We start from the raw sequence: 7,686 nt of genomic DNA on the forward strand, positions 1-7,686 counted from the left end.
AACGTGCCCTAAAGGTAGAAGCAAAACAAAAGTGCAACATTTATCATATATCGCAGTGTAGCGAAACTATTACAAATGTTTACTCATTGCACCAACGTTGTGCCTCGCCCTAAAGGTAGAAGGGAAACAAAAGTGCAACATTTATCATATATCGTAGTTTAGCAGTAGTTTAGTGATGGCGGTATAAGTAGATTAGTTTTGTGTTGATGGAATTTAGGGTTATAACAGCTCCCTCCACCGAACTTGTGAAGCCGCTTTCATATTGCCAATGGCTGCATTGACATAATCTGGTGACAATTAAAAAACATCAATACCTGTAAGCAAATTTCTAATAGAGAAAATAGCAGAATCAGATTTGACAATAGAGAACTCGGGCCTGCATGAGAAGGCATTCATAAATATTGTACGACAATTTTTTTTTATAGAAAACTGTAAACCGTAATGAAAACCTACAGCATGTCTGCAAACACATTTCTAATAGCAAAAACAGCAGCAACAACTGCAATATACTTAAAACTAATTTCTTCCACCTTCATTTATGTTGTTTATTTTAGACCAACTCAGCTGGCAAAAGAAATGCCAGAAATATATTATTTTTGGATACTAATAGTGGGCAAAATTTGAAAACATGTATATAAAAATGCAGCCATGAAGCATGGTATATAGAAAAATACAGGCATGAAGCAGTGTATATACAACAATTTGGAATAACAAGATGGAAATAAAAAGAAAGCAACGGAAAAAAGGCCAGAATGGATTGGGCATCCCTACTATCCACGGCACCGAATCGTGAATGCACAATCAGGAGCTTCCTCTCCTCTCACGGCGTTGCACCATGACTGTTCTAACCTACATAAATATTTAGTGAGCGGACAAACCATTAGGTCATGCCAGTGCCAAATCGCAACAATTCTATCAGCGTGATGGAACAAATCAATTAGAGGAAGAGGAAAGAATCAGTACTTTACCTTTTGATGCCTGGGAGGGAATTCACCATGCAGGAACCGGAGCACCCTCCAACCAGCACCAATCCTTCAACTGCACTGAGAAATATATATGCCAGATCTCCTTAGGAATCATCTCTATATTTGTCACAACTTCTTAGTACTCTAGAGTAGAAGTCATTAAGAACGGGATAGGTTGGAGACTCGTTGCAGGAGGATTCCACGAGTGAACCTAAATCTTCTAGCAACCAAACAGACGGGAGTGGGCTTGAGAAGACGTCCCTTTACCCATCATAAATATGTAGAGATATGTAGGTAAAAGGCACACGCTGCAGGCTGCTGTCACAACAAATGATACTGGCAGAGGTGGAACCAGAATCAAATGGAGACACGAAAACCTGTCATATCTTTGTGTGCATATGCATCAATGCACGGAGAAAACTGACTTTCTGATGTGAAACTAAATAAAAACTGGAGGATGTTGCACTCGACAACTGACCATAATACTGGTCATGCTGCACGGCTACAAAAAAATGTTTAAGGCTACTGAAATGTGTAATCAATATAAATTATAACATCTAAGAGACGGAGAAAAGTGGAGTTACCCTTTGCGCAGCAGTGCCTGTGCAACCCAAAGAGCATTGTACAGGGTGTTCTCTCGAGATCCAGAGGTTATTCCATATCGACTTCCAATATTACTCATAAAAGAATCTAGGATGAGCAAAAAACAATATTTAGAACCATGTAGTGAAAACAGAAGTGCTGAGGTTTTTCATACACAGGTATCCCACTCCAATCTTATCCATCTGGCCATTTTTCATTCCAAAGCAAAATGAAATAATATCATGCCTAGTATGTTGATGTACTATTACAAATGATATTTCAAAAACAATTTTCTAGGAACACGAATATGACCCTTAAAATTATTAATGACTAAGAGAATACAGAAGATGAAACCAAGATGAGATGCAAAATGCCACAATCAAATGATATAATACAGTGTCTGCGTTTCAGTCTTGTAGCATGATTTTTATGCAGGTGCAATGTGACATCAGTCAACATCCAACTGTACAGTTTTAAATTATGAGCAAGAGTTACGTACAAATCCAGCATATGAAAGTAGCATAGAATGTTTATCCCTCGAACTCTGACCAGCTGTTTCAAAAGGAGCAATTCGTGTAGCAGCAAGACCTTCATTGGATGAGTAAACAAATAATGTTGATCTCTCCAAGTGGCACTACTACTGAAACTATGTTCAGAGGCACATTCTGCGGTAATATAATGAAATTCTGGATCAACTCTAAATCAGGTCAATTGTGGAGCCGAAAGGCAACATAAATAGAGTCAATGGCTAATAATACCTACATCATATCACAAGAAGTCAATGTAAATTTCACAACCAGCTTACTTGATATGTAGTGAATAATAACAAATAAATAAATGACTGCTCCCAAACAAACTTTTCTTAAAATTTGGAGACCATTCCCATCTGAAATTTCTGAAGGCCAAACCGTAAATATTAACCACATGGCAAGTGGTTTAGCTGGTGAAGTGCTTGTCTTTATGACACATTAATAATAGGCATGGTAATATTATCTAGCAGGTAATTCTGAATGCAAAACAATGCATGGGTGACGAAATAAAAGTGGCATCTTAATATCCAAAGCAACCATTTGTGGGAGTGAAAGTAGGCTCAAGATCCCCATGTCCATGCCAACTGAATTATTACAGGCCATATAGACCAATCAACGCAACAAGCTGGGACCAAAATAATAATATAAAATGCATAAGAACCAAGAAAGGACTAACAAGGCAAGTATTGGATCATTCATTACCTTTGAATATTTGCCCACAACTTGATTCCTTCACAATTTATAGCAACCAAGAACTCGGGCAGGTGTCAAAGTATGGCAACAATTTTTAATTCATGAAGGGATCGCCACTCAACAGATTCAACGCGAACACGTACAACCCGAGATCGCTCTGCTTGATCACTCGCCGATCAATCCTTGATTTGACTACTTATTCTACAAGAATAAAGATGATTATTGTCGTTATGGCACTCGGCATTTGCCGCCAGTTCAGATAATGTCAGTAGTTCTGATGAATTCTATGTACCTTCAAAATAAGAATGAACCTAGAGACAATGCCCTCATCGCTCTTCTGTTGTTTCCCCATTGGTACCTGCAGTACCTAAATCAAAAAAAAAATCATAAATTAAGAATTCGAGTGGGTTAATGGGCGCTTCTAAATTACCAATGCATCCCAATTCTCAACGAAAAAATAGAATTTAGAAGCATATACCTACCTGGGCGTTGGCATCTTACAACTGACCGGTGGCATGCATGCAAGCAAGAAGTGGGGCGCTGGGTGGAGCACCAACAGCCCACGGTGTTGGATGCCGGCCACCTCGGCATCTTGCATCCCGATGAGCTCCGCATTCTTGTCAGTAACCAGATCATTCTCACAGAAGATGCAGTCATTGTTGGTAATAACTGCAAACGGAAGAACAAATATTAGCCCAAGTTGCACACCAAAGCTCAACCTAAAAGGAAAACTGTATCAGAATCCCACCTCATATCCAATTCTTTAGTTGACAGTCAAGTTGTTATGAACAAATATGAAACTTCCCCGGTGTTAGACTGAATAAACAAGAATATTAACACTCAGAAATCAAACTAATCCTGTTCTGGTAAAAAAATGTGAAATTAGTACTCACCTCACACATGAGGAAGGGAGGAGCATCAACATATGAGCTATGGAGATAGAAGAGAGATCAAGAGGATTATTTTTCAATAAAAATCCTTTAAGCACTCCAGCTCCACTGTATGAAGGGGCAATATTATTATTGTCCAATGTTGGGCAATGATCGAGATAATCCATCTGCATCACAAAAGAAACAATAGCAAGGTCAAGCTTTCGAATTACTGGCAGAGAACATAAGCTCTTCTTTTTAGTAAGAAAAGGCATCATCCATCCCGAATTTTCACCTGTCCTTTTGTTCAAAAGTAATTGTTCAAAGCTCTTCTTTTTAGTAAGCAATGCACCACTGATCCTGAATCTGCACCTCTCCTTTTGCATCTGCGCCGACCACCAAGAAAATGAACAATAAACATTGAAAAAACAACATAACCTAAGCATATATCACGAATTCCATTTGTCGCCGAACTAACCTAGGGAGATGGTATACCTAGTGACAAGTTCGAGATGACGAGGTGTTGCTGGCAAGGTCGCCTAACTCTGGCCGAGGAAACCGGATTGCAAGAACGCCAAAAGGCCCCACCATCTTGTCATCGTGCACCGGTGGTGCGAGACATCTCGATGATCTCCTCGCCACCCACATAAGTGAAATGAGGAGATAATGGAGCACCAAGTCCTCATAATTAACCTGTAACAATCATGTAGAGTATTTTTTATTAGTAAGATAACAACTATATCCAAAACTGGCTAATCCCCAAAACTGCACTTCTCATTTAGTATTTGCATCAGGCACCAAACAAGGATCTGAAGTGTAACATCAAAACACATTGACAGACCAACCAGGTATAACCAAATCTGTGAGTGCACACAAAACCAAAGAGGAGACAAGAGGGGGCAGGTCACTTGAAGTAACTATCTGCCATCATCCAACAGAAAGCTTGCAATGTGTAACAAAATGATAAAAGCCTGGTAACTCTACGAATAGAAATAGAGGTTAATTAAAAACCTTGATGAAAGAAGCTTCAACATAATTTTAGCTTTGCTTTCTGCCACTTCTGTAGGTACAACCGCTGCAATCCCAAGCCTATACCGATGCATTACTCCTAGACATAAAACGGGCAACAAATATTATGACTGAAATTTAAGAAGGGGAAAAATAAAATAAAAAACATATTAAAAGCTTCATATCCACTTCATAAATGCATGTAGAAGGTCATCTCTAGTAATATGGATTTAGTTGGAATCTACATCAAATAAAGTAAAATACTCTATATGTCAAGACGAGCAAACTATCCAAATATCCAGTGATCTGTTTTCCCAAAATAAAATTATGTGAGGCAAATGGATGATTCTTATACCTAAAGAGATTGACAAAGTCATATATACATGACAAAATTCTAATCAGCGGCAAGTAAATACCGCGTATAGTATAAAAGAAATCGAAGGGGGGAGAGAGAGAGAAAGCTCACAACGGGTGCAGCACCGTCACGCCAATGCGAACTGCCATGTTCATGCATCATATACGAATTAGAAAGCCACATTGACACACTTTTCAAAATATTAATGCATGAATGGGTAATCAAATTCTTAAATACAGTCTAATGTACATCAATAAATTAGATGTGCATCCAGCTTTCAAAAATATGAAGCCACCCATTTGTTTTCCAATGTTTTCCGCTTAGATTTCATGATTTTGAAAGATGTAACAATGTATTTGCCGTTGGAGATAATTCGGGGAATACAACATCGGCCTTTCCCACAGACAATCAGTATGTTATTGTACAGAGTAGTTTAACCAAAAAAAATACAATGTAGGGAAAAGAAGATACATGGATTGTCACAAACAGGATAGAAACAATCAAGACAGGAAGAAGGATAGAGAACAAAAAGAAGGAACAGAGCTTTCTCACCTCACCATGATGCTCCCTGTGATCGCCATCAGCAAGAATCTTCTATAACTGAGAATCAAACAAACAAAAGAGAAGAATTGGAGCCCTTGATTTCCTACCTGGGGGAGACGAGGCAGCCAAGAGGAGGAGGAAGCAGCGCAAGTAGCAACGCAGAGGAAGACCGGCATGACCAGATCCCGCATGTCCTCCCCGGATCCTGCCCCTCGGTGTCGCCACAGCACCGTCGCCCGCCGGCCACCTCACCGCCGGGCCTCGACCCTCCCGCTCGCCCACCTCCCCCATCACCTCAATGGCGGCGGCCGCGCCCGATATAGGCACATAGGTTTGTTTTGGGAGATTATATTTTGTGTGTTTGCTACTCATGTGCTCTGGCACTAAAAGAAAAACACTTTAGGAAATGAGCATGCTTTCTGAATTTTCTCAGGAATCAAGAAATATGATAAAGAAGATATATAATTTGGAAAATCTTACACAACGGGTAGATAACAAACGAAGACCAGCAATCAAGCAGAGGGATGTGAAGCCCGCAAAGAGCATGCCTTAGAAATATGATCAATTAGTACATGTTGATTCTCTCTAGGATAATTATTATGCATTAAAAGGTCAAGTTTAGAATATTCCACTTCACAAAGTAATTAATGCGCAAGAGAATATAATAGTAATACTGCTGAGACTCAACATGTAAGAGAAAGTTGTCATAAATCTAGCTTACCTTAACAATTAATAATGATGCTGAAACATGTTATCTACAATATTAGCACCAGCCTTGAGAACCTTCTCAATTCGCACCTTTGTTATTCAGATTCTCTACGAAAAGCAAGGTATTAACGTTTAGGTAAACTACTGGACACCATAAAATAGAAAATAAACTGATTGTGAAGGTAGTAGGCTGTAGGTACAAACCATACAATGGTAGGGAGCTAAGAAACCGAGGACATAATGATTAGAACTTGTTTATAAATTATATCAATAAAAAACGACCAGTGGGTGTATTTTGGATTTCTATTGTAGTAAGCAAACCACAAGGGCTGTGGCAATTTGACCATGCATTCCACTGGCTGAAGGATGAGTGAGAGTGAGGAGCAACCGGGAGGGAGATAAGTGTCCGGAAACCAAAATAGTCAAGAAAGCTATATGACCATACATGTAGTTTCCCAATAGGATGCAATGGATGCAAAATTGGAGAATATTATGCCAGGGTGATCAAGGGACACCAAGTTAGTGTACTTGATAGGATCTCTCACAAGGCACACAAAATTTTACCATTTGTCTGATTGTCTCATTGGTATATCTTTGAAAGCAAGTATTCTTAGAGAATGAAACAGAAGGGAAATAAAAAAAAAGCAAATCATAGTGTATACAAAGAAAAGATGCACACAACCAGAGCTGCTAATATCAGAAATTTGTGCCTAGTAGCACATGAAACAGTGGTGACTAAAACAACAATATATCCTCCATTACATATTTGTCCCTCACCACATAAATCACGAGATAACACACTGAAGCACTAAGAAATTCAGTATCATGATAGAAATGAAGCTAGATACCATGGTAGATCACAAACACGTGCCCACAAAAATCTACACCATAGGCTCATCACCCAATTAGGAGACAGTAGCAATGATATGCCCACAAATTAATCAGACAGAGCAGGAGACATCTCATACTTTAGAGCTAGTATAATAAATGTAGGCAAATTACTTCTGGATTTTATCTGATGTGGTAAAGCAGTTCTTCAAAATAGAAACAAAATATAAAGTACTATAAAAGTAAGGTCATTTCTTTACTGCTTCATAATAGCTGTATCATCCATATATTTTATGTTCGACGTTATCTTTACCAGATGGACTCTCTCCATGATATGTTTTCACGGTATTATCCAAACAAGCAATGTGTCAACTAAATCCACCAAAACTACAATAAGAAATCTTCTTCTGAATTCTTGAAGGAAATAATATCAAACCTAAAGCCTAAGCAGTACTATTGGGGAACATGAAATTGGAAGCTGGCAGAAATACCAATGAGTGGCAATTTCATAGAAATAAAAATCATGGTAGTTTTCTGATTTCCCAATTGGTTCTTTGAGTTCATCCTGGAAAAGATTAAACTATCGCCTTGTGTAACCTTCATTG

The 7,686-nt window shown here is 38.7% G+C and overlaps 1 long non-coding RNA gene across 11 annotated transcripts; it reads right to left on the bottom strand.

Moving 5' to 3' along the window:
• Positions 1–778: 778 nt before the first annotated feature.
• On the bottom strand, positions 779–6,782 carry LOC127317718 (uncharacterized). 11 transcript variants are annotated; one of them, XR_007861427.2, is made up of 17 exons: positions 6,267–6,782; positions 6,026–6,093; positions 5,653–5,928; positions 5,555–5,570; positions 5,114–5,144; positions 4,651–4,747; positions 4,135–4,332; positions 3,935–4,025; positions 3,664–3,827; positions 3,519–3,586; positions 3,253–3,439; positions 3,063–3,137; positions 2,780–2,971; positions 2,047–2,212; positions 1,550–1,655; positions 969–1,043; positions 779–849 (listed from the first exon to the last, which is right to left on the bottom strand). It is a non-coding gene; the product is annotated as an uncharacterized lncRNA (long non-coding RNA). The 11 variants fall into 11 exon arrangements; XR_011749280.1 differs by having other exon boundaries at positions 5,555–5,922; XR_011749276.1 differs by lacking the exon at positions 5,555–5,570.
• Between the last annotated feature and the right edge of the window lie 904 nt (positions 6,783–7,686).

Source organism: Lolium perenne, chromosome 7, assembly GCF_019359855.2.
Source record: "Lolium perenne isolate Kyuss_39 chromosome 7, Kyuss_2.0, whole genome shotgun sequence".
NCBI lineage: Eukaryota > Viridiplantae > Streptophyta > Magnoliopsida > Poales > Poaceae > Lolium > Lolium perenne.